The sequence below is a fragment of the Pinus tabuliformis genome, chromosome 3_1 (assembly GCF_031772625.1).
Source record: "Pinus tabuliformis cultivar Carrire ecotype Pingquan chromosome 3_1, CPIR1, whole genome shotgun sequence".
NCBI lineage: Eukaryota > Viridiplantae > Streptophyta > Pinopsida > Pinales > Pinaceae > Pinus > Pinus tabuliformis.
The window spans coordinates 250031986-250059732 of record NC_142301.1 but is presented as its reverse complement, the minus strand read 5'-3'; positions in this window follow the sequence as shown (position 1 = coordinate 250059732).

Sequence of the window (27747 nt, the reverse complement as noted above, 5' to 3'; positions counted from 1 at the left end):
ACTCCATCATTCTCATAGAATGCAAAATAAGCCTCCTCTTCCACCAGAGGCTACTCTTAGCCATCGCCAGAAGCATAAGGGAATGCAAACTACCGAATCAGGAAATTTGGGAACTACTGTTGGTACTACTGCCTGAATTTGATCAAGTAGATTCATCTGTCCCCTTCAGTACCAGACTCGAGGTTACATCTACTCCTGTTAGTGAAAATGACACAATCGATACTGAACTACCTAAAACCAATTTGCTCGAGGTTATACAATCTAAACCTCCTGATTCGAAAACTTTATTTCTTGAGGTTATTGAACCTAAGGAGCCTTAGACATCTTTACCTGTTACTTCAACTATTTCATCCTCTCTTCTGGTGTCTCAAATAGATCCGCCTACTATATATCTCAGCCCCGATGGTGAACTGCTTCCACCTAGACTTGTGAGCATCTAGGAGATCCTACAAGAAAAGGCTCATCATTCTACTCATTTGGAGGGACTTTTGCTTTATTTGTCCCATCCTCTTCTTCTTCCTCCACCTCCTATAAAAAATCCTTAACCTGGTTCTCTTGAATTACCCATGAATTTCACATGGAAATCCACATCAGGATTATTGACCATGATTGGAACTAATATGGCTTCCCATCCTATGTCTTTCACTCTGGTTGAGACACAAAATGTCACTTCCACATCTATGTTTTGGACATCACCAAAGGCACATCTGTATGGTGGCCCATCCATACCAGCAGGTTATCAATCCTTATTTAGTACCTTCTCTGGTGCATCTTCCAATTAATGGAAATCTCCCTATCTTCCACTTTGAGAATTCCATCACGTGCTACTCTTATGAGTGCTACTCAGCCTTCTCCTTCTCCTCCTCCTACACCAACAGTTGAACAATAGGTTGGCCCTTATGATAGTGGGAAAGGTCTTATTCAATGGCCTAACTATCCTTATGTTGGGTACCCTCCACATGGGGGGATGTTAGCTCCATCATCCCCTCTACCTTTGGGAGGGTGGAAACCTATTGCTGGTATATGTCCAATTGGTAATTAGCCTTATTATAGTCCTCCTTATCTTGGGATGGTTGCTAGTGTTTAGCAGCCTACTTTTCCCATTCAACCTGGTTCGATGTTGGGTTCATTGTTTGTTTCCCAACATGTGGCATCATCTCAAGTGCCTATTCCTCAATCTATACCTCAACAAGCTCAAATTCATGTAACTCAACCTATATAGGTTGTGATCAGATCTCAACCCGTTCCTTTAGTATCTGGTACCTATCAAGTCCCACTTACTCAACCTTTACATGTTCCTTTACAATCTCAATTTCTTTCACAAGGTATTCCTCAAATTCTAGTAGGAAAAATTGTGTATGGCATGGCACGAGATCAATCAAACCATTTTTATCACGGGACAATGCAAAATTCCATCAGGTAATAGTATATACCTTATTAAGGTATTCCTCAAGTGCATTTTCAAGGCTAGAAAATTCATGGTTACCTTGGGGTTGGTTAACAACGTCACTTGTATTCTGGCTATCAAAATCCTCCTTATTTTGGTACCCAAGTTCCTTATTACTAGAACCCTCCTTATCCAGGAATGAAAGTGCCTGTTGGCTAGGTTATTCTTTTATATCTTGGTCACCCTCCATCGGACTTTAATTGGTAGTTACTTTTGTGGCCACTCTTGAGTTTCCATATTTGACTCGGCTCACCAATGACCCCATTGTTCATTCACCTTGGTAGCCAATTATTCCTACTAAATTTCCTTATCATGTTCCTAAATTTAAAGGGAGACCTGTCGATGCATGTCATGACATATCATATATGGTGTTCATCAAAATCCCTTAATGATGATTCTATTCAAGTTTTTCTTTTCCGAATAATGCTTACAGGTACAACTACTAGATGGAATATCGAGTTACCCAAAGCTTCTTTCCATGATTTCAGCATCTTAGCCACAACCTTCCTCACATTTATAGTTTCCCATTAGATTCGAAACTGGAACGAAACTATTAACCAAATTCAAACAATATGATTCCACTCACATTTTAGATCACATTCACGAGTGGAGGCATTGTCACCAGTTGGTCAAAACTTATGTTCTCGATCAATTGCTTGCCGAATGGTTTACTAAATCTTTGTTGGCACCCATAACAAAATATGTGCCCAAAGGTTGCGTTGTGAATAAAGAGCGAGTAATTTCTCATGCGCAATATTTGGATTTGGTTTATAACCAATCTATCATGCTCTATGATAAGATACCAAATGCTTTGAGACCTTCCAATACTGTTCCCCATCCACCTTGTAAATAATCTCATGCTATCGATGGCATTATTGGTTCTACCAGCTTGCAGATGGTGGGTAAACCATCTCGTATTGCTCCACCCACATCTACTCAAAACCATCAATCCCATCCTCCTATGGCTTCTGCTTCCAAGATAAATGTCATTTCATTTGATAAAGGAAAATATCACCAACAACTTGGAATCGAGAAGAAAGGAAAAGGTAAGAAGAAGAAAAATCCCTCTATGCAAGATAAACAAACAAGCCAGCCTTTTGATGAGAAATGAAATCCTTGATATCCTTGCTTGATTTGCAATGAGGAACACTTTACACATGATTGTCCTCACTACGCTAAAGTGAATCAATTTATGAAGTCCTCCACTTATCCTACAGTGTTGATCGGCTCGTTTCCTCATGAAGAAACTCATATGGTTGCTTGGGACCCATCTTCCTATAACACGGTTTTGATGCTTTCCTCTTCAAAGCTGAGATTTGATGTCTTGGTAGCTACTCGGAACAAGGATTATGGTAATGTGAATCCACCTAACAGTCAGGCTACAAATCAACCTACCATTTTGGAACCATTCTCGTCAGATCCCACTCTACCGTCGATTCCCACTGACTTGACTATTAAACCTCCAAAGGGTGTTATTCATAATTCATATTTCAACCCTTGTACAAGAGCTACTCAGAATTATAATGCAGTTGAAGACTTGGCTAAGTCTCTGTAGTCTATGTCAACTCTTAAGGTGTTTCAAAATTATGCTACCCAAAAGAAGGCTTTACTTTTAGCTATGGGATGTTTGGATCCATTAGGTTCCAACGTTGTTGTTTTCTTTCATGAAAAATATAGCCCTTGGCTTCGAGCTCTATTAGGTTTTATAATCCAAGTCATCGTTCGTGGCAAGAGTATTCATCGTTATATCATGGAGGAGGGAGCCTCGACTTGCATTATGTACATGTCTTGTTGGAAGCCGATTGGTTCTCCTCAATTGAGTCGGTCACCTACTACATTGAAAGCCTTTGACAAGAGAACATACAAACCTTCGGGGTTCTGATCTCCCTACAAGTTGAATTAGGGGCCAAAACTATGTCCATAGAATTCAAAATTATTAACGGAGCTCTCGACTACAATCTTATGTTAGGACGTATGTGGGTTTATGCGATGGATGTTGTCGTCTGAACTTACTTTTGTATGATCACCTTTCCTCATAAAGGTGGGATTATAGCCATAAACCAACTCATCTTTTTCACCTCTGATTCACATGTTACTGGAGGTGTCCCTCTTGTAGGGGAAACCCTATAGACATATCAGCATGTCGGAGTTGGATTGTTGAAGGATTATTTGCTTATGGGGACAATTTTACTCCCTCCTCCTCTCCTTCCCGATAGCTCATCTTCGGTGGCCTATATCAGCATGATATTGTCTTTGAGTATCTTGGCCGATCCATGGATTGTACTAGATGAAAATGACATCCAAAGTTTTGGTGATCGAATGTTTCTAAGCCCCATTGAGCTAGATTACGAAGCCATTTATTCAGCTTGTGTGATTTCTTCTTTTGATTTTCCTAATTGGGTAGACAAATCATTGGACTATAGTACGTCTTCCAATCCTTTCTCACGTGTATTCCCTACCAATGAAATCATCATGGAAATTGTTATGTCGGGTGATGCCACATGGGATGGACATCACCATCGTTCCTCCTTACCTAATTCCATTGAGGATAATCTCGATGATGTATGTTTTCCTAGTTTTGTTTAGCCTTGCATTAATCCCTTTATCATTGTTGGTCCCTTTCCAAATTGGGCTATCAACTTTATGACATGTAACACTCACTCAATGGGGGGGCATGGTTATATTATTTTCGTTGTTGACTACATTACTAAATGGGTCAAGGTGATGCCTACATTTAACAACACAAGTGAAACAACTGCAGACTTCTTTTTCAATCACGTGATCACACAGTTTGATGTTCCACAAGAAAAAAATATGGATCAAGGAAAACATTTCTAGAATCATATGATGATCAAACTAACTTCTAAGATAGGAATTTCCCATGAAAATTCCAGTCGCTAATATTCTTAGGCTAATGGACAGGTTGAAGCCATAAACAAATTTCTTAAGATGATTCTTCAACCCATGGTAGGCGTCCACAAATCGAACTGGAATTTTCTCATTTACGCTGCTTTGTTGGTATATCAAACCTCAGTTGGGACAACTACTAGATTTACACCCTTTATGTTGGTATATGGTCTGGAAGCTATCCTCCCAATTGAATAAGAAATGCCATCATTGAAACTAGCTATCAAACTTGTTCCTACCACTTATGTAGAGGAGGATCTTCTTTTTCATATGACTCATTTAAATGAAACCCGATGAGTTGACATTGTAGCTAATGAAGTTCATAAAAGATGCATCATGACATAGTATGAAAAAAGGTGTCAAGCCTCGTGACTTCTCGGAAGGATACCTTGTTCTTCTGTATGATCAGGAGTTCGATAAGTTAGTTATAGGGAAGTTTCAACCCATGTGGTTAGATTCATACATTTTCAAGCTATTCTTTGTAAACAGGGCTGACAAGTTAGTATATTTTAATGGAGTACCCCTGGTGTAGCCTAGAAATGGGTTGTACATCAAAAAATACTATGCATGATCTCAAGTGTATTTTTTAGTGTGTACATACTATATATAGGTGTGTTAAGTGTGTCTGTAGTGTGTCTTTTCAGAGTTTTACATGGTTTCTGTTGATTCCCTTTTACATTTGGTTTATATATGTCATTATCTCTTGAATTTTTCATCAGTTATGCTAATTGTGCTAGTTGTAGTACTAAGAACATATCTTCCACAACATGGGCTATCTTTGCTCAAAATGGTGAGTTAGTGAGTCTGCAAGGGATTTGTATTGGTCACTCCACCAATAACATCATTGAGTATAACGCAGTGGTCAAGCTACTATCTAATGTTATTGCACATCATATCTATCGTTTAGTCGTCACACTTGACTCACAGCTCATATTACTACAACTTTCGAGTGTCTATTCAATTATAAGTTCCACCATCTTACGCATGGATTTAAAGTTTTCCTTCTAGAAATACATTTCAATTTCATACAATATGAAAACATTTCTATAAATCTAAACACATTCACAAATGCCTTAGCTAATCATGTTTTAGATAGACATTTGCAATGAATGTAATTAATTTTCAATTCACATCACATCATATTGAAAATACAATAGAAACCCAAAAACACTATATATATGTAGATATAAGTTTGGTTTTACAAAAATTTGAGCCCAAGACACATATGGCATACATCACCCATATAGAAAAACTACATGCAATATCTAAGTAGATAAATCAAAGGTGCTCATGAGAGAATTACACTGCATGAGCCATCTTGTGCAATAGTTGACCAATATGACTAGGCACTCCTACAGTGTATTGTTGAAGTTGTAGTGGAAGTTGGTTGACCGCGACATCATCAATTCCATGTGTCAATGCTTCCATGTAGCACTCTACCTCAGATTGGACCTTTGCTACATAAATATCCTGTACAATATCCTGTCCCACCGCAATGATCCATGTTGGTTCTACTGCCTCCTCCTGTTGTTGTTCCTCTGCACAATGGAGATATGAAGTACAAATAGGTCATATTGGTCCCAAATCTGCATGAAACATCGATATTTTAGTCTCGAAAATATCAAAAGACACAAAAAAAATTGTAAAACTTTCAAAACTTAAAAGGTCAAAATTTCTTACCTGCAGCACCCCATTCCTCACCCTCAGTTTGCATGAGCTGAGGGTCATCATGGAAATCCATGCCTGTGTAAGGAGATTCATTTATCATGACAAATTATTTGTGCATCCGTCTGAAGAAGGCTGGTGAGAAGCTGATCACCAACAACCCTACATGTGGGACATGTGATCTATCCACCTCCTCATCTGTGGCACCCTCAGATTGATAGGCTCAAGTATAATATGTTGAGGTTGAAGTAATGGAACCCACTCTAATGCATAGGAAACTAAGATTTCAATGTATCCAAGATTCTTTAGTTTTCCCTCTTTCGCTTTAGATAGTTGTTCTTTCATATTGACTAGAATGCCCTCACTCCAGTTGAAGAGTGTTATCTCTAGACACTCCAATCCATATTACATATATGATCTTAATTCTAGATGTAATGTGGATATACCTACCAACATTATGATAATGAATATGATCGTTCTCAAAGGTAACTGGGTCACATATTTTAGACTAATATTTCCATCCTTATTTGGTTGGGCCTGAGGTCTACAATAAGTGGTGATATAATCTTTCTCCCCACCAATTCTCCCACGTAGGAGAGATATGGGGACACCCCTCATAGACAGTCCTATCAGAAATTAGATATCCTCTACCTTTACCTTGAGAAGATGTTCCCCAAACCTGAATTCTGATTCCTCAACATCCCATGAACGAACAAGGTATTAGAACAACTCCATCTATTGCCTCATACCACGAATGCAAAAGAATTTTAGTAATCCACAGTTATTTAATGCCTAGATGGTAGTAGGCTCATTTGTTGCATTTAAACATTTTTCCTGATGTTATCTATCTCTCCATACAAAAGCCATTTTATGTTGATGAACCCCTAAAATAGGAACAAGAGATTCAATAGGATCCTTTTCATGCAAAAAACTTGAGAAATTTTGAGGAAAATTTGTTGAGCAAACTTTAGATTTGCAGCCAACTCCCCTTATAAGAGAAAACCGGAGCGTTGAACCTCCGCCTATAGTGCATGAATGTTTAGGTGCAATGGAATTTTCAACCCTTTGGTTTGCGTTGGTCCTAGGCTGAAATTTTGGAGCCCCAGGGCCCTCAAAAACTTAGAAATATTGCTTGAAATAATAAAATGGCACCACAGAAAGAAAGTGAAGGGTTTTAGCTCCTACCTAGAAGCGATGATACTTGAAATCGTCCACTAGATTGGCTACAAGCAGCTGCAGAAGATCAAGGGAAAAATTACTCAAAACTCTCACTATTGAAGGTGAATCTAAAATGGTAAAAATGAACAGTGATTTTTGAGTATAGATGGTCATATTTTTCATTATTTTATTCATATTTAATGTTTCAACCTAGTCATGATTCACTTTTACTATGAAACATGTATGTTTAATCCTTTATGTGTTGTTCTGCGCAGGTCGACAGTTGTTAACAAGTTTTCTTGTGATTTAAACAGGTTATTTTGACCGAAGAGTACATTTTTATCTCTTTTCCGTGCACTTTAAACCTACGAAAAAGGAACCCCTTCGAGTCCTCTTTTAGCTCTTTCTAGACTCCCAAAACATGAATAGATTTCCAAGAACTTGTCTTTTCAAACTCATAAAATTAAATTAAAAAACATCTATTCAGTATAAGTTTAACCCTTTTCTCGACTGAGATGGACTAACTACAAAAAATGAATACCATAGTCGAACATGGCTAAGAGGTTATCTTGGGTATCGTTTTCTACATTTTCGAACCTATAGGACTACCTACAAAAGGGGACATTTGGAGTTTTCTATTTCGACTCTTTTTCAAACTCTTTAAACATGAAAAAGAAGTCGAATTTTACCTTCGTTGGACTCGTTAAAGTATCAAACAATGATGGAATTTTTGAACATGACAAGGTCGAACCACTCCTTATCAGGGTTCGTTAAATATAATTAGATGGATTCATTCAAAGTATGGACTTATAGATCAAGCATATGTTATCCTCCTCAAGCTTGATTAAAAATAAAGAGGTACTGACTAGTATGGTTGGGGAAATTGGGAAAATAGGGTACTCCATTTGTTAATTCCAGTGAGTCACTCTTGAACATGACACTATTGTACTTCATATCCATGGCTATTGGGTTGGGTAATCTTCTTGTCTTTCAGTTCATCATCCCTTCATAGAACCTCCATTTCAGTTTTGGGTCAATGCTTCCAAATCGATTTTAGTGTCGCCAATGTGTTCAAGATAATTCATTTAGCTGATATCTGTTACAATACTCTTAAGCCTTTGTTCCATGTTTTCCTTTCCTGATCTAGTTATGTATCATCATCATTTTGTCTCAATCATGATACCCATTTCGTGTCATTGATGGGGGACACATCAAGGCCCTCATGTGATGCATAAATTCTTGTTGACATCAACACATCATCTATTGGAATTATCATACAAGTGTTGTCCTTGATGGAAACTCACTCAAAAGTTAGTTTAGATTTGATAAAACTCACATTGTAACAGGTCAATTAAGAGGTAACAGGACATTAGTATAGAAGAACAAGAAATTGGAACAAAGGTCTACTGATCATAATCAAGAAGTTGAAGTAAAATAATATTGTAAGATGTATACGCATGTTCACTTTGAAAAAGGAGTGTATACACGTTGGTTAACAAAATAAAAAGCACATATACATATGCACGCACTTTCACAAGAGGAAAAGCACGTAGAGATTGGAAAATCAAGGAAATTCAAGTTTAAAGAATACCAAGGGTCAATACCATGGTATTAGCCCATAATATGTGTGGAGTAATGTCTATTTGATCCCATCCAAGAATACCATAGGCTCTAAGTGTTGTTTTGGTCCGAGGTATTGAGAAAGGTCAAAAGCTATATAAAGAGGAGAATATCAAAGGGCCATGTGTGCAAGCGAAAGGGTTTCTCAGGAATACTTCTATCTAAAGTATATTTTGTATTGCAGGGGCTATGATTGTGATATGATCTGAAATATTTTGTGCACCATGAATTCAAGGTTGGATTAGGATCATGAGACCTAAAATGACTTATCATTGAATGATCTAATATTGGTTGGGCTAGATCCGGTTTCTTACACATGTTTTACTCTTTAAGTGTCATGATCTGGGTATGTCTGAAGTCTAGAATAGTAGCAAAGTTGTGAGTTAATATTTGCAGATCTATACGCTAGTTTGTCTCGGTAAAGGCACATATACACGCAGGTTTGACTCTTCCAAGTAGCGTATGCAAAGGAAGAGCCTATTCTTTATAAATGACTGATCTATCTGATCAGTGTTGTTGCTTTTACTGCTATCTGCGAATGGTCTTCTTAGATATGAATGTTAAATTGAATGCATAAGATGTTTTTTGTCTTATTGATTGATTTTTTAAGTGAGAAGGGTTATCTCTATTCCTGACTATCTAGAACTTTGTAAATTGACAGTAGATGTTAAGAATATTGCTGGTTGTTACAGACTTGATTTAGAAGTTTTATGTTTCAGTAGTTTTGAAGGTATACACAGGTTTGGTTAAAGAAAGTAGGATATACATGTAGGTTGGGTTCAGTAAAGTAGCGTATACATTCTAATGTATGATTTTTGAGGTTGCAACTAGTTTTGAATGATGATGCAAGTTTTTGGGTTCATGATAGTGTTTTGGTGACAGTGATCTAACTATTTAGATTAACTGAATGTTGGTTGATGCAATTTGAGTTTCAAAGTTCTGATGGGTCCAGTGTGAAAATTTGATGAAACAAGGCCTTCATATTGTGTTGTTGTGTACCAGGAGCATCTAGTCTAAAAATTAATGAAATGTGGTCCCTGGAAGAAGAGAGAAATTCATAGCCTTCTATACGTGAGGACGTACGTACTAGTAAGCACATTGACTAGTATAAAAGCTATGGGGTTGTAGCTCCCTTCCAGTAGAAGATAGGAAATGAGAGAAGGTTGTAGCCTTCTACAGGTGGGTTCCTGCATACTAGAATGAGTCTGAACTAGTACAAGATTGTAAACAAATTTTCTTTCTATTAAAGGAAGACAGATACAACAACAACAGGTGGTTTTTCTCCAGCATTGGGTTTCCACATTAAATCTTGGTGTTCATATGTGTCATTTATATGTGATGGTTTATTATGTTATTACTGCACATAGTTACTATATAATAAGATATTGATGCACTGATTAAAGATCAACACATGATAACTTGACTAAATCATAAGTTCTCTAGGTATACGTTGGTTTCCTTAATCACAGTTGCATACACACGCAAGTCCACTTCACTGATGTAGCGTATATAAATCTGATTTGGAATTGAATGGTTATTGAATTACAAATACTGATTCACCCCCCCTCTCAGTATTATTTCCAACAATTGGTTTCAGAGCAGGTCCTTCAGAAGAAGCCTGATCACTTGAAGGCATGGGATCTATCAGACCACCAATCTTCAATGCAAACAACTTGGTATATTGGAAAATAAGAACCAAAGCCTATCTTCAGTTGCTTGGAGACGATGTTTGGGAAATTGTGGAAGGAGGATATCAATTTCCAACATCAATACCTACATATTCAGCAGCTAAGTAGTTATACGAAACCAATGCCAAAACAGTCAATACCTTATTTGGAAGTTTATCAGAATCAAAATTCATCAAAGTCATGCAGCTCAAGATAGCCAAAGAGATATGGAAAAAAATCATTCAGAGCTACGAAGGAGACTCCCAGGTAAAAGGTGCTATGCTCCAAACTCTCAAAATTCAGTATGAAACTCTTAAGATGCTTAGTGATGAAAGTATTGCTAGTTACTTTTTACATGTAGATGAGATTGTTAATTGTATGAAGAATCTAGGTGACGAAATAAAGGAGGCTACTTTAGTAGAGAAAATTTTAAGATCTTTGTCTTCTAAATTTGAGTCAAAAGTATCTACCATAGAAGAAATGAAGGATCTTCAATCTATTACTGTGGTTCAACTTCATGGAATTCTAACTATCTTTGAAATGATGAAAGGAGGCCCATCAGATATGAGAGAAGTCGCTTTCAAAGCTTAAGCAAAGGGAAAATAAAAGGAAGAGCACAGTGAATTAGGATATATTTGAGAAGAAGAAGATGAGGCAAACTTTGTCAAGAAGCTTCAACAGGGTTCTAGAATATTCAGAGGTAAGATACCATTCAAATGCTCTGTTTGTGGTAGAGTCGGCCATTATGCTGCCAAATTTCCTCTTAAAGATAAATATGAAAAGGGAAAGGAATATGCAAAAGGCAATAGAAAATAGGTTGGTGATAGAAGAAGTTATTATACCCATGAAGATAGTGATGGATTATCTAATAGTGATGAAGATGAAACTGAACAAGATTATATACTAATCATGGCTTATGACAATGATGATTTTTTGGATGCCTTAGAAGGGGAAGACTTTCTTGAAGAAATCACAAAACTCAAATTCCATTTAGAAGAAAAGAATATGATCATAGAAACGTTGACACATCAACTCACTAAAAGAGAAAATCACAATGAAAAAGTAGAATGTGAAGTTGTGGGTCTAAGAAAAGAACTTGAGAAGACAAAATATCTTAATCTTAGATTTGCTAAAGGAATAGAAACTTTAAATGAAATCATCAAAGTTCAACACTCTCCTCTTATAAAGACAACTCTTGGATATACTGAAGAATCATCCCAATTACAAAAGCTGTCAGCCTCCACCAGAAGCTATCTTGATGCAGCTAAAACCAATGAACAATATGTCAATCGTCAGCAAAAGCCTAAAAGTACTCATAAGGTAAATCATGCTCAATTTACTCCAAGGATGAACATAAAAAAAAACATCAACCAACAAGAAAACAATGCCAAAAGATTCTATGATTAGAGAAACTTATTTAATGGACAATGTTTTTCATGCCATAACTTTGGGCATAAGACTGCTCAATGTGTTTCTTACAAAACCATCTTGACTAGAGACGCACAAAATCAAAGGAGTGTAACAGGAATCAAGAAAAGTTCCTATAATAACTTTTCTCCTCTTGAAGATGAAATTGAATGTTTGTTTTGTAATAACTTTGGTCATGAAGAATCTGAATGCAGGAGAAAATTTCGGCCAACTCTTCAAAATGAGAAAACCTCATCAAATTCCAAGATATGGAGAAAGAAGGAATTTCAATCAAAAAGATGTGGCATAGCTCTGTTTGTAGAAGGACAAGAGAATTAGTGATACATCAACAACGGATGCTCCAAACACATGACAGGTGATAAAGACAAACTTCATTCATATAATTATTTAGAAAAGGAAAATAATGTCTCCTTTGGCAATGACACACCAGTTGTCATTAAAGGTAAAGGTTTTGTTTATTTGAAAGAAAAGGTTAAAGCTAGAAATGTCATGTATGTTGATGGTTTAAAACATAACTGTTTGAGTGTCAGTCAAATGTGTGATCAAGGAAATGAAGATTTGTTTCGATTAAATGGATGTGTGGTCCATGAGCTTGATACAAAAAAGACTGTAATCAAAGGTAAAAGAACTCCAAACAATCTATACATACTGAAAGGAGGACAAAAACAATGCTATCTAAGAAAAACAGATGAAAACTGGTTATGGCACAGGACATTGGGAATCTAAGTTTTTCTCAAATAAGAAAATCATGCAGACTCAAGACGGTTCATGATCTTTTGGATATCAGCATCCTAGAAAATACCATTTGAAAACCATGTCAAGTTGGTAAGCAAACTAGAGTTGAGCTCAATGAAAAAGAAGGATCAACGAGTAAGCCTCTTGAACTCATCCATATTGATTTGTGTTGACCAACAAGGAAAAAGTCACCTCGCGGAGAAGAATACATTATTTTATTTATTGATGATTTTTCCAAAATGTGCTAGATAGGTCTAGTAAAGGATAAAGATGAAGCATTTAAAAAGTTTAAAGCCTTCAAAGCTTTAGTTGAAAATGAATCAGATCTAAAAATCAAATGTCGTAGATCTGATCGATGGGGAGAATTCATATCAGATGAATTCTTTGATTTTTGTGAACAACATGGAATAAAAATGCAGTTCTCTGTTTCCAGAACTCCTCAATAAAATGGCATAGTAGAAATAATGAACAAAATAGTTCAACAAATGGCTTGATCTATGCTTGATAAATCTTGAACTCCTACCACCTTCTGGGTGAAGCTGCATTTGTTGCCATGACTATTCTCAACAAAGCTAATGTTCGGGTAAATAGAGATCAAACTCCATATGAAATTTGGTATGGTAAGCCTCCTACTATAAAACGCTTTAGAGTTTTTGGAAGAAGATGTTTCATCAAAAGGATTGATGAAAAACTTGGTAAGTTCGAACCCAGAGTAGATGACGGAATTCTTCTTTCTTATTCATCCAAAAGTAAAGGATACAAATGTTATAATAAAAGACTTTGGAAAATTGTTGAATGAATTGATGTAGTAATTGATGAAGCATGTAGAAATTTGGAACAAATGAAATCAACAAAGGAATATGAAAATGAGGAAGACAATGAATTATTTCACGTATAAAATCAAAATGATATAGAGTAAGAAACCAATGAAGCACCAGAAGAAGATACAAGAGACAGGGAAAAGACAACATCTAGGTATGTTCAAAAGAATCATCGAGAATGTCAAATTCTAGGAGAAAAATGGTCTGGAGTATAGATAAGAAGAACTCTTACAAGAACTTCAAGTTATCTAGCATTATTATCCTCCATAGAATCACAGAATGTAAATCAATCTAGAAAAGACGAATGTTGGGTTAAGGCCATGGATGAAGAACTTGACCAAATTGAAAAGAATGATACTTGGGAATTAGTCCCTAGACCTCATGATAAAAATGTTATAGGAACAAAATGGATATTTAAGAATAAGTTGAATGAAAATGGAGAGGTTATTAGAAACAAAGCAAGACTTGTTTGTAAAGGGTATGTTAAACAAGAAGGTATATAATTTGAAGAAACTTTTGCACTTGTTGCCAGACTTGAAGCCATAAGAATGTTTCTTGCTCTTTCAAGTTTTCACAAATTCAAAGTATATCAACTGGATGTAAAATCAACTTTCCTTAATGAATATTTAGAAGAAGAAGTTTATATTGAGCAACCAGAAGGATTCATTCTAGGAAATGATGCAAATCTTGTATGTAAGCACAAAAAGGCTCTATATTGTCTGAAACAAGCTCCAAGTGCCTAGTATTATCTTCTTGACAAATATCTACAACAACAAGGTTTCACAAAAGGTTCTACAGACAACAACTTATATACACAAATTGAAAATGATAAACTTATAATTCTTGTTGCATATGTTGATGATATCATCTTTTGTAGCAATGAAGAATCTATGAGTCAAAACTTTGCTTCAGTTATGAAGCAAGAATTTGAAATGTCCTTACTAGGTGAACTTACTTATTTTCTTGGTCTACAAGTACAACAAACAAAAGATGGTATTTTTCTTTCAGAAACTAAATATCTCAAGCAGATTTTGAAGGAGTATAGAATGGAAGATTCTAAACCAGTATGTACTCCAGTGGTAACAAGATGCAGTCTCAGTTCTAATGATGAATCACCTGTAGTGAACCAACCAACATATAGATATATGATTGGAAGTCTATTTTATCTAACAGGTACCAGACCTGATATCATGCATGCAATAGGAATTGTTGGAAGGTTCCAAGAAAATCCAAAGGAATCACATCTTCAGTCAGTAAAAAGAATATTCAAATATATTCAAGGAAATCAAGACTTTGGTCTATGGTATCCTAAAGATACAGATCTTATTATTCATACATATACAGATGCAGATTGGGTTGGAAATGTTGATGATCAAAAAATCACTAGTGGAGGTGCATTCTACATGGGATCACTGTTATTGTCTTGGTTCAAAAAGAAACAAAGTTCGATTGCCTTATCTATAGCTGAAGTAGAATATGTGGCTGCTGAACATAACTGCTCTGGATGATGCAAACATTTCAAGACATTCAAATAACATGTTCTCCACCCATCTCCATTCTATCTGATAATACAAGTGCCATCAGTATTTCAAAAAATCTAGTCATGCACTCCAAGACCAAGAACATACCCATTAAGTACCATTTTCTACGAGAAAAAGTTCTTGAACAAAAGGTGAAATTAGAGTATGTTCCCTCCAAAGAATAGGTTGCTGATATATTCACCAAACCGCTTCCCAGAGAAACATTTGAATATCTCAGACAAAATCTGGGAGTAGTTTCTACATCATCCTGCTGTTAAATCTAGTTTTTCATATGAAGGTTCCTATATACGAGTTTCATGAAGGATAGTCGAGCATATACATGACTTTCTGTGGTTGAAGAAGCATATATGTTTTTATTATAGAAAAACAGTGGGCCAGACTCTGATATGGGTGCTTAGTCTAATATTCATGATTACAGTATGTTTTTATGCTTTGTTCATTAATTTTTATCTTACTGATGAAGATGCCTTCATGAATGATTTTTTGGCAATGCACAGGTAGCATAGGTTTAGGGGGAGCATTAGCCTTATCAAACATTTTGCATTGTTGGCATTATGGTTGCTGATTTCACCTATGGTTTCAAATATTCATATCAGTTGTTGCATAGATCATGTAGAGATCTAGGGTGTAATATGTCTCCTTCTGTCGTAGTCTATTTTGAATGAGTCCTATTGGACATAAGATGTAATTTTGTATCTCCACTATGCATGGGAAGGATGATGTAATAATTTCTATATTTCAGTCATGTATCAACAATTGGTATATCCCCACTTGGTTGAGTGATTGATGTATGTATGAGTCATTGGTGATAGGAAGGTCATACTCACATAGTTGAGTTATAGAGTCATGTTATTCTTTTCAAAAATATCTTTGTAGACTTTGCATGTACTCAGGGGGAGCATGGAAAACATCGTGTATCTCAAAAGGAGAATATCTTGGTCTGCCCTTTGCCCTTGATGTCAAAGGGGGAGAGTATTTTGGTGGAAAGTTTGCAGTAATCAACACCAATATGGTTGCCATCAACTCCAAAGGGGGAGATTTTTGGCATTATGATACAAGTGTTGTACTTGATGGCAACTCACTCACAAGTTAGTTTAGATTTGATAAAAGGAAACTCACATTGTAACAGGTCAATTTAGGGGCAACTAGACATTGGTACAGAAGAACAGGAAGTTGAAACAAAGGTTTATTGATGAGAATCAAAAAGTTGAAGGAAGTGTTGTAAGATGTATATGCAGGTTCACTTTGACAAAGGAGCATATACACGCGGGTTAACAGAACAAAAAGTGCGTATACATATGCATGCACTTTCACAAGAGGAAAAGCATGTATAGGTTGGAAAATAAAGGAAATTCAAGTTTAAAGAATACCAAGGGTGAATACCAAGGGTGAATACCATGGTATTAGCCCACAATATTGAGGGTAGTAACGTCTATTTGATCTCGTCCAAGAATACCACAGGCTCTAAGTGTTGTTTTGGTCTGAGGTATTGAGAAAGCCCAAAAATTATATAAGGAGGAGAAGATTAAAGGGCCATGCATGCAAGTGAAAGGGTTTCTCAGGAATACTTCTATCTAAAGTATATTTTATATTGCAGAGGATAAGATTGTGATATGATCTGAAATATTTTGTGCACCGTTAAATCAATGTTGGATCAGGATCATGAGACCTAAAATGACTTATCATTGAATGATCTGATATTGGTTGGGCTAGATCTAATTTCTTACACATGTTTTATTCTTTAAATATCATGATCTGGGTATTTCTGAAGTCTGGAATAGAAGTGAAGTTGTGAGCTAATATTTGGAGATCTATATGCCGGTTTGCCTCGGTAAAGGTGTGTATACGCGTAGGTTTGACTCTTCCAAGTAGTGTATGCAAAGGAAAAGCCTGTTCTTCAGAAGTGATTGATCTATCTCAGAAGTGATTGATGTTGGCATTATGAGACAAGTATTGTCCTTGATGGCAAATCACACTGATAACAAATCATAGTGCAGAAGGTCAGCAGCAAGGAATTAATGAACAAACTATAAGAAGAAGAGAAAGTTCATACACGCAAGTTCATTAAGCCCAAGTCGCATATACAAGCAGGTTCACTATATACCAAGTCGCGTATACGCAGGTTCGCTATATACCAAGTCGCGTGTACACGCAGGTTGGCTTCAGTAAAAGCGCGTGTATGTGGAAAACTTATCTTTGGTCCACGGCGGTTATTCCTTGGAAGTTGTGCCTATGGTTTTGGACCTTGGTGTCTCGACGGACGTGTTGATCCCCAGTTTTGAAGATGATGGTATTGGATTTCTATGGTTTTGGCCCTTGGTATTGAGCAAGGCCTAAGGCTATATAAGGAGAAGAAGATCATTAGGCAAGTGTATCTGAAATGTCTTGAATATCTGAAGAAGTATGAGATCCAGTATGCAGGTTATGGGTTGATGATGCATTGCTTGATTTGAGCTAAGGAGAGATCTCACCGGTTGATGGAGAACAAGATCTAAGGAGAGATCGGGATCAAATGGTTTGAAATGAACTATCTTTATATGGTTGATTGTGCGTATTTCTAGATTTGCATACTGACGCAATGTTATGTTGTGGGTATAACTGAAATCTGGTACAGCTGCAAGTTATGAAAAATTATTTTTAGATCTGTACGCAGGTTGTCTTCGGTAAAACCGCGTGTATACGCGGGTTTCCTTCATTGTAGTAGCGTATATCTTTTGGAGCTTGATTTTTGGGTTGCAGCTGGATCTGACTGTTATTGCAGAGTTCTGTAGTCTGCTCTGTGTTCTGGTGACTGGGTTTGACAGGTTTCAGTGGTTCAGTGATTCAAAGATTGATGATGCTAGTATTGGTTGTTTTATGCTTCAATGATTTGTGAATGAATCATGGTCTTCAGATTGTAATGTTGTGCTTCAGGAGTATCCAGTCTGAAAATTGATGAAAAGTGGTACCTGAAGGAAAGAAGATTGTAGGCCAGCACCTACGTACTAGTATCTTAGCTAGTACAAGAGCAAAGGGGGTTGGAGCTCCCTTCCAAGGAAGTTTGGAGAACGAGAGAAGGTTGAAGCCTTCTGCAGGTTGTAGCCTGCGTACTGGTATAAGGCTGCACCAGTACAAAAGATTGTAAACTGAAGTTCTTATTAAAGAAAGATAGAGACGACTTGCAGCAGGTGGTTTTCACCCACATTGGGTTTCCACCTTATATCATGGTGTTCATGTGTGTGGTTTTTATGTGATGATCTGTTCTGTTATACTGCATCTGTTTACTCTTAAATATGGTGAATAATGTCCTGATGCACTTAACTGAAGAATAAACTAACTGAATTATAAGTTTTCTGGTTATACGTTGTTTCCTTTAGACACAGTAGTGTGTACACGCTGGTTCACTTAACAGAAGTAGCGTATATGTTTCTGAGCATTGAAAAAGTTTGATTGATCTGATAATACTGATTCACCTCCCCTCTCAGTATTATTTCCAACAATTGATCTATCTGATCAGTGCTAATGTTTTAATATTGTCAGTAAATGAAGTCTTCTTTGATCTAAATGTAAAACTGAATGCATAAGGAGTTTTGTGTCTGATTGATTGATTGTTTAAGTGAGAAGGGTTATCTCTGCTACCTACTCTCTAGAGATCTGTAAATTGACTATAGATGTTTAGAATATTGCTGGTTGGTATAGACTTTATTTTGAAGTTTTATGTTGCAGTAATTTTGAAGGTATACGCATGTTTGGTTAAAGGAAATAGCGTATACACGTAGGCTGGGTTCAATAAAGTAATGTATACATTATGATGTATGATTTTTAAGGTTGCAACTGGTTCTAAATGATGATGCATGTTTCTAGGTTCAACACAGTGTTCTAGTGATAGTGATCTGACTATTTAGATTAACTAAGTATTGGTTGACGCAATTTGAGTTTCAAAGTTCTGATGGGTCCAGTGTGAAAATTTGATGAAACAAGGCCTTCATATTGTGTTGTTGTGTACCAAGAGCATCCAGTCTGAAAATTAATGAAACATGGTCCTTGGAAGAAGGGATAAGTTCGTATCCTTCTGTAGGACAGTGCCTACGTACTACTAAGCACATTGGCTAGTACAAGAGCTAGGGGGTTGTAGCTCCCTTCGAGTAGAAGCTAGAAAACGAGGGAAGGTTGTATGATTCTGCAAGTGGGTGCCTGCATACTAGTATGAGTCTGCACCAGTAAAGATTGTAAACAAATTCTCTTTATATTAAAAGAAGACATAGATGACAACAAGAGGTGGTTTTTCTCCCACATTAGGTTTCCACCTTAAATATTAGTGTTCATGTGTGTTGTTTATGTGTGATGGTTTATTATGTTATTATTGCACATGGTTACTATATAATAAGATATTGATGCACTGATTAAAGATCAAAACATGATAAATTGACTAAATCATAAGTTCTCTGGGTATACATTGGTTTCCATATTCGTAGTTGCATACACACACAAGTTCACTTCGCTGAAGTAGCGTATATAAATCTGACTAGGAATTGAAAATTTATTGAATTGAAAATGCTGATTCACCCCCCCTCTCAGTATTATTTCCAACATCATCTAGGATGTTGACTTAGAAACACCTATCGGTACCTTGGTGCTTGCATACATCAATGAAAATTTTCCTCACTATGGGTTGCAGGTTTACATCAATGGCCTTCGACTGAAAGATTATGTGTGGTGTTTGACATCAACTCATTTATTTAGACCATACGGATTGTACTTGAGTATCTTGAGAGCCATTAACATGATTGGTGGTTTCTCTCATGTCTGTTAATAACTTACATCATTGGCCAATTATCATATGGTTTTTACCATTTTCGACTTCAGCACATTAATTCACATAGTTAGACTTGTACATTGGTTGGTCATGTGAACTAGATAGAAGACACTGAATCTGGTTTCCACCATCGGGGCTATGATTTTAGGATTATATAGAGATTACTATGTATGATGGTTATGATCAGACTAACAGTGATCCGGTTATGGGTCCACCATCCGTCATCAGTGGACATGTATTTTGATCATTCTACATGTAATGTTAGCTTGTGTGCTGAGTATGGGTATCCCTCAGTAAAAGGATATCCTGATTTAATTGTATTGTAACAGAAGACAAGATCACCAGTTGTTCTTGATCCCGACTTGTCACAAGGTAAAAAACTTCAGTCCTGAGTCATCATTTTTTATTTTGCGCTTTAGGGGGCACTCCGTTATAGGCAATTTTTTCTCATTTTTTTAATGCCCCACTTAATGGGATCACTCACACCCTATTCCCCCTTTACATAATCATTGCATAAATCCCTATGAATGACTCTCTCATTCCCCGAGTTACTACCCTTAACTGCATCATTTGAGCTAGTTTTAGGAGCAACGCACCCTAGCCTCTTGCTGGAAAACGTTCACCTATAGGTTTCCCTAATATGACCTGCATTAATCACATAAATGTTGCTCCCCTTTGCACCTGTGTCGGTTCAAGAATTTTGAGAAAAAGAGAGAGAATCCCAAAACCTCCATTTCCACAAGCTTCCAAAATCTGTTGTAACCATTTAACTCAGATAAAAATTTCGAATTCTATCCTAGCCTACCTTGGAGTTTCCATCTCTTTTTTTTAGATCTCATCCTCCCATCAAGAGTGGATCTCAATCCAATGATTGATAAAAGTATAAGAACTCACAACTTACCTCACTCGTATATATATTTACAACCTTCCATATGCAGGGGGTTGGCTTTTAGAGAGTGATTCTACCCTTATGTTGTTGTTGTGAGAGTTATCCTTTCATGCATTTTGGGTGATTTGAGGTACACTTTGTGACAAAGGAAGGAAAAGTCAACAACTTGGACAAGTTCTTCTACAGTATCAACACCTATTTATGGTTGTAACTCACTCCATTTATATCATTACAAAGAGTTCTTTTGTTTTCCTATATGTGATGTTGTTATTTCATGTATTTCAATATCATGTTGATATGTTGAATAAAGTAGATAGATGATGCTACATAAATCTCATAGTTTCTTGGCTTGTGTTGTCTAGTTGTGTAGGTTTTAATTCTGGTAGCTGGAGCTAGGATTAGAGCACTCGATCCAAAGAAGGAGTGAAACATACGATAACTTCCAAGTAGGTTTCTTCCCCTAATCTACTTGCTTTAAGGAAAACAGTGGGTCCTTTGTCATTCTATTGTTCTAGGTTAGCCACCAGATCTAGGGGAGATATTTTTGTCTGCAGTCATAAATCTTGCATAACACCTACAACTCCTAAATCATAACACCTAATGAATATGCCCCCAAATCCCTAATACTTGTAGCCCATACTCCTATTACCTAACCCCTGAAACCTAAACAACATAAAACTTAGTCCAATAAAACTTGAACTCTAACCATTATAGAATTTATAACCCCTAATCCTAATATTTATAAGCCATGATCCACGTCAACCCTATTCATTTAGATAAAAAAATAACAACTATTACTTCTATAGACCCTAATCACAATAAACCATTATCCCCATATCCTTAAAATACCAAACCAATATAGGCCTTAACCTATATAACCCATGTCATCCTTGATCTCTAACCATTTTATAGCATAATTAATAACCCTTCATTTCATTTCATGAACTCTAAAGCTTATAAATTCCTATATAAGTTGTAATTAGTGGCACCTATGATTAAAATACTTGACCTTTATAACTCCATATACCTAAAAATAAAAAGTTATTTTAAATTATAATAACTATAAAAATAAAATAAAAATTATCATTTTCATTAAAATTTTAAATATTAAGATACTATATATTATGTATTATATATTATATAAATAATATTTGATATATATTAAAAATATTATATAATATATTATATATAATAAGCAATAGTACATTGTGTTAATTTATTCGAAAGCCAAGTGAAGAGCACTAGCTCATAGAAAGAGGATTCAAAAGACAAGTGGAGAGCACTAGCACACAAAATAAAGGGAGCATGAGAGGAGAACGATATTGCGTATTACAGGTAGTGGGCAGGTGTTCCACAGGTGGTGGCATAAAGGAAATATTGGGGAGAAGTTCATATCTTTGAGATGGTAGTAGGAACTCTATAATTCCAATTTATTTATCCTTTTCTTAGTTGGATTTCAAAGGATTGTTTGGTCACATGTTAGGTTTATGTACATATATTTTATGGTTTTATAAGGTTTCTAATGACCATTCGAATTCTAAGCAAATATTCACCTCTAATGTGCAATTGCTTCACTTTAATGTATGTAACTTAGTTACATAAGTATGACGCTATGACCTACGTCATAGGGTCCGTTGAATTTGAACTTTGAAGTTCAAAAGTTGGTGAACCTCAAGAAAATGTGTTCAAATTCATTTGAATTCATCCAAGTTCTCTTATGCTCAATCACATTATAGCATATTATGTCAAGGATGAGTAATGGTCCATGTCCCCTATTCATATGTTTTCTTTGTCTGCAGACCACATTTCAGTGGATCAGTTTGTTGGCCTTCAGTTGCGTATGACGTATATGCCCTCTATTCACATATAAAATTACCTTCATTTTCATATGTGTGCTCTATCAGTAAAATTCCATCTCTTGGCTTGTTTAGATTTTGATTATCAAATAATTCACAGGAATCATGGCATGTGCACTTCCACTCTAGTGGTCAAATGATGTGAGAACCAATTGTATCATGTTCTTCTACAAATAATTCCTCCATCCATTTATTCTATCTTGTCATAGTGTTAAAATTATTTTATTTATTTTAAATTTTAGTATTTACTCAGCTTAAAGCTTAAGTCGCCACATTCACATAATCCTATCATACACTAACTTGTTAATAAGGTATGTGGGTATTATTACATTATATTGAAAGTTTTTTATTTTCATTAATTAATTTATGTGGGCTAAAATAATATAATTCAAAAGTTGTTTACTATATCTCATCTAGGGAATTTTGGGAAAGGAGTATAAGTTTAATATTTATTATCAATGTTATTTATATTTTATTATAAATTTAAAATATTATTTAATAAATGAGGATACATTTTAATATATATAATGTTTGTGAGATAATTGAAATATTTAAATTGAATAAGTTATAATTTATGTAAATTATCCATATGTCAATTAATTACAGTTAAATTTAATGGCGAACTTCAAAGAAAAATTCAAATTTGAGTTGAATTTAATCATTTTGAACTCGAGTTCGAATCCAAACCATATAGCATAGGTTATGATAGTGAACCCTAATAATGAGCATGACATGATTGATCTGATTGACATAAATGATGTAAGACCAAATTTTTAAAAGAGATTGGTCTATTGACCACCTCATTAAGGAACTCCCACCTTTGGGTTGTTGGAAGATGTGACCTAGTCCCAAATGGGATAATATTTAGAAAGGTACATAAATGAAGTAATGACATGCTAAAGAAAGGAAAGTTATTCATAAAAAACCTCAACATTTTAGAAACATGGATGGAAGGCCTAACCAAGAAAGCCTACTCCATGGATTTCACTTGAAGGGGTACACCAGATTGTACCTCTGAGAGCTTGACCTTACCTAACCAAAAAAATTAAAGGGAACGAATCTCTCTATAGAAGGAAGGGGTAGAGTTGAGGAAAAAAATTACCTTCATAGAATGGATGAAACTAAGAACTAGGTGTATTTACAAATTTTTTCTGAATCCATACATTTGGATTTTGATTTCCCCTTTTCTTTGCAGCTTTCTACAATGTTCTAATCCAAGCACTTTCCTTTTCAAACTCATAAAATTAAATGAAAAGACATCTACTCAGTATAAGTTTAACCCTTTTCTGGATTGAGATAAACTAACTAGAAAAATGAATACCTTAGTCGAACATGGCTAAGAGGTTTTCTTGGGCATTGTTTTCTGCATTTTTGGACCTAAGGGACTACCTACAAAAAGGGACATCTGGAGTTTTCTTTTTCACCTCTTTTTCAAACTCTCTAAACATGAAAAAAAAGTCCAATTTTACCTTCATTAGACTCGTTCAAGTATCAAACAATCATGGAATTGTCGAACATGACAAGGCTAGACCACTCCTTCTCAGGGTTCGTTAAAAATAAGTGGATGGCTTCATTTGAGGGATGGACTTACAGATCAAGCATATGTTATCATCCTCAAGATTGATAAAAAATAAAGAGGTACTGACAAGTATGGTTGGGGAAATTTGGAAAATAAGGTACTCCATTTTTTAATTCTAGTGAGTCGCTTTTGAACATGACACTATTTCACTTCATCTCCTTGGTTGTTGTGTTGGGTAATCTTCTTGTCTTTCTGTTGATCATCCCTTCACAAAACCTTCGTTTCAATTTTGGGTCACTACCGCCAAATCCATTTTAGTGTCACCAATGTGTTCAAGAGAATTCATTTAGTTGATATCCGTTACAATACTCTTAGCCTTTGTTCCATGTTTTCCCTTCCTGATCTAGTTTCGTATCAGCATCATTCTGTCGCAATCATGGTACCCATTTCCGGTCATTGATGGGGGATAAATGAAGGCCCTCCTATGATGGATAAATTCTTATTGACATCAACACATCATATATTGAAATTATGATACAAGTGTTGTCCTTGATGGAAACTCACTCACAAGTTAGTTTAGATTTGATAAAAGGCAACTCACATTGTAATAGGTCAATTTAGAAGCAACATGACATTGGTACATAAGAATAGTAATTTGGAACAAAGGTCTACTAATTAGAATCAAGAAGTTGAAGGAAAATAATGTTGTAAGATGTATATGCAGGTTCACTTTGAAAAAGGAGTGTATACACGCGGGTTAACAAAAAAAAAAGCGCGTATACGTATGCACGTACTTTCATAAGAGGGAAAGCGTGTATAGGTTGGAAAATCAAGGAAATTCAAGTTTAAAGAATACCAGGTGTCAATACCATCATATTAGCCCACAATATTCAGCGTAGTAACATCTATTTGATCCTGTCAAAGAATACCATAGGCTCTAAGTGTTGCTTTGGTCCGAGGTATTGAGAAAGGCCAAAAACTATATAAGGAAGAGAAGATAAAAGGGCCATGTATGCAAGTGAAAGGGTTTCTGAGGAATACTTCTATTTGAGATATATGTTATGTTGCAGGGGCTATGCTTGTGATATGATCTGAAATATTTTGTGCACCTTGAATTCAATGTTGGATTAGGATCATGACCTGAAATGACTTATCATTGAATGATCTCATATTGGTTGGGCTTGATCTAATTTCTTACAAATGGTTTATTCTTCAAATGTCATGATTTGGGTATGTCTGAAGTTTAGAATAGCAAGGAAGTTTCGAGTTAATATTTGCATATCTATACACTGGTTTGCCTCGGTAAAGGCTCGTATACACGCAGGTTCGACTCTTCCAAGTAGCATATGCAAAGGAAAATCCTATTCTTAAGAAATGATTGATCTATCTGATTAGTGTTGTCATTTTACTATTGGTTGTCAATGAAGTCTTCTTAGATCTGAATGTAAACCTGAATGCATAAGGAGTTTTTTGTTCGATTGATTGATTTTTTAAGTGAGAAGGGTTATCTCTGCTACTAATTGTCTAGAGCTTTGTAAGTTGACAGTAGATGTTCAGAATATTGTTGGTTGGTACAAAATTGATTCAGAAGTTTTATGTCTAAGTAATATTGAAGGTATGCATAGGTTTGGTTAAAGGAAGTAGCGTATAAACATAGGTTGGAATCAGTAAAGTAGCGTATACATTATGATGTATGATTTTTGAGGTTGTAGCTGGTTCTGAATGATGATTCAGGTTTCTGGGTTCAACACAGTGTTCTAGTGACAATGATCTGACTCTTTAGATTAACTGAATGTTTGTTGATGTAATTTGAGTTTCAAAGTTCTAATGGGTCTAGTGTGAAAATATGATGAAACAAGGCCTTCATATTGTGTTGTTGTGTACCAAGAGCATCCAGTCTGAAAATTAATGAAATGTGGTCCTTGGAAGAAGAGAGAAGGTCGTAGCCTTCTATAGGCTGGCGTCTACTTAATAGTAAGAACGTCGGCTAGCAAAAGAGCTAGGGGGTTGTTGCTCCCTTTCAATAGAATATGGAAAACGAGAGATGGTTGTGGCCTTCTATAGGTGGGAGCCCACGTACTGGTATCAATCTGCACCATTACAAGATTGTAAACAATTTTTATTTATATTAAAAGAAGATAGAGACGACAACAGCAGGTGGTTTTTCTCCCACATTGGGTTTCCACCTTAAATCCTGGTGTTGATGTTTGTTGTTTATGTGTGATGGTTTATTATGTTATTACTGCACATAGTTACTGTATAATACAATACTGATGCAATGATTAAATATCAACACATGAAAAATTGATTAAATCATAAGTTCTCTAGGTATACGTTGGTTTCCATAATCACAGTTGCATACACACGCAAGTTCAACTCATTGAAGTAGCATATATAAATCTGATTCATAATTTAAAAGTTATTGAATTGCAAATACTCATTCACCCTCGCTCTTAGTATTATTTCCAACATCATCTAGGAAGTTGACTTAGAAACACCTATTGATACCTTGGTGCTTGCATACATCAATGGCAATTTTCCTGACTATGGGCTGCAGGTTTACATCATTGGCCTTGAAATGAAATATTATGTGTGGTGTTTGACATCAACTCATTTATTCAGACCATACAGATTGTACTTGAGTACCTTGATAGCCATTAACATCATTGGTGGTTTCTCTCATGTCTGTTAATGACTTACATCATTGGCCAGTTATCAGATGGTGTTTACCATGTTTGACTTCAGCTCATTGATTCACATAATTAGGCTTGTACATTGGTTAGTTATGTGAACGATATAGAAGACACTGAATCTAGTTTCTACCATCAGGGCTATGATTTTAGGATTATACAGAGATTACTATGTATGATGGCTATGATCATACTGACAGTCATTGAGTTATCGGTCCACCATTAGTCATTAGTGTACATGTCTTTTGATCATTGTACATGTAATGATAGCTTATGTGTTAAGTATGGGTATCCCTCAGTAAAAGGACATCTTGATATAATTGTATTGTAACAAAAGACGAGCTCACAAGTTGTTCTTGATCCTGACTTGTCACAAGGTAAGGAACTTCAGTCATGAGTCATCATCTTTGACTTTGCGCTTTAGGGGCACTCTATTATAGGCTATTTTGTCTCATTTTTTTTTATCATCCTCTTAATGGGATCATTCACACCCTATTCCCCCTTTAGATAATCATTGCAAAAATCCCTATGCATGACTCTCTCATTCTCTAGAGTTTTTCGCTAAACTGCATCATTTGAGCTAGTTTTAGGAGCAACACACCCTAGCCTCTTGCTGGACAACGTTCACATATAGGTTTCTCCACTATGACCTGCATTGATCACATAAATGTTTCTCCCCTTTGCACCTACGTTGGTTCTAGAAATTTGAGAAAAAAGAGAGAGAAACTCGAAGCCTCCATTCCGAGAAGCTTCCAAGATCTATTGTAGCCACTTACCTCAGATAAAAATTTCAAATTCTATCCTAGCCTACCTTGGAGTTTCCATCTCTTGTTCTTAGATCTCATCCTCTCATAAAGAGTGGATCTCAATCCCAAGATTGATAAAAGGATAAGAACTTCCAACTTACCTCACTCTTATATATATTTACAACCTTCCATATGCAGGGGTTGGCTTTTAGAGAGTGATTCTACCCTGATGTTATTGTTGTGAGAGTTATCCTTTCATGCAT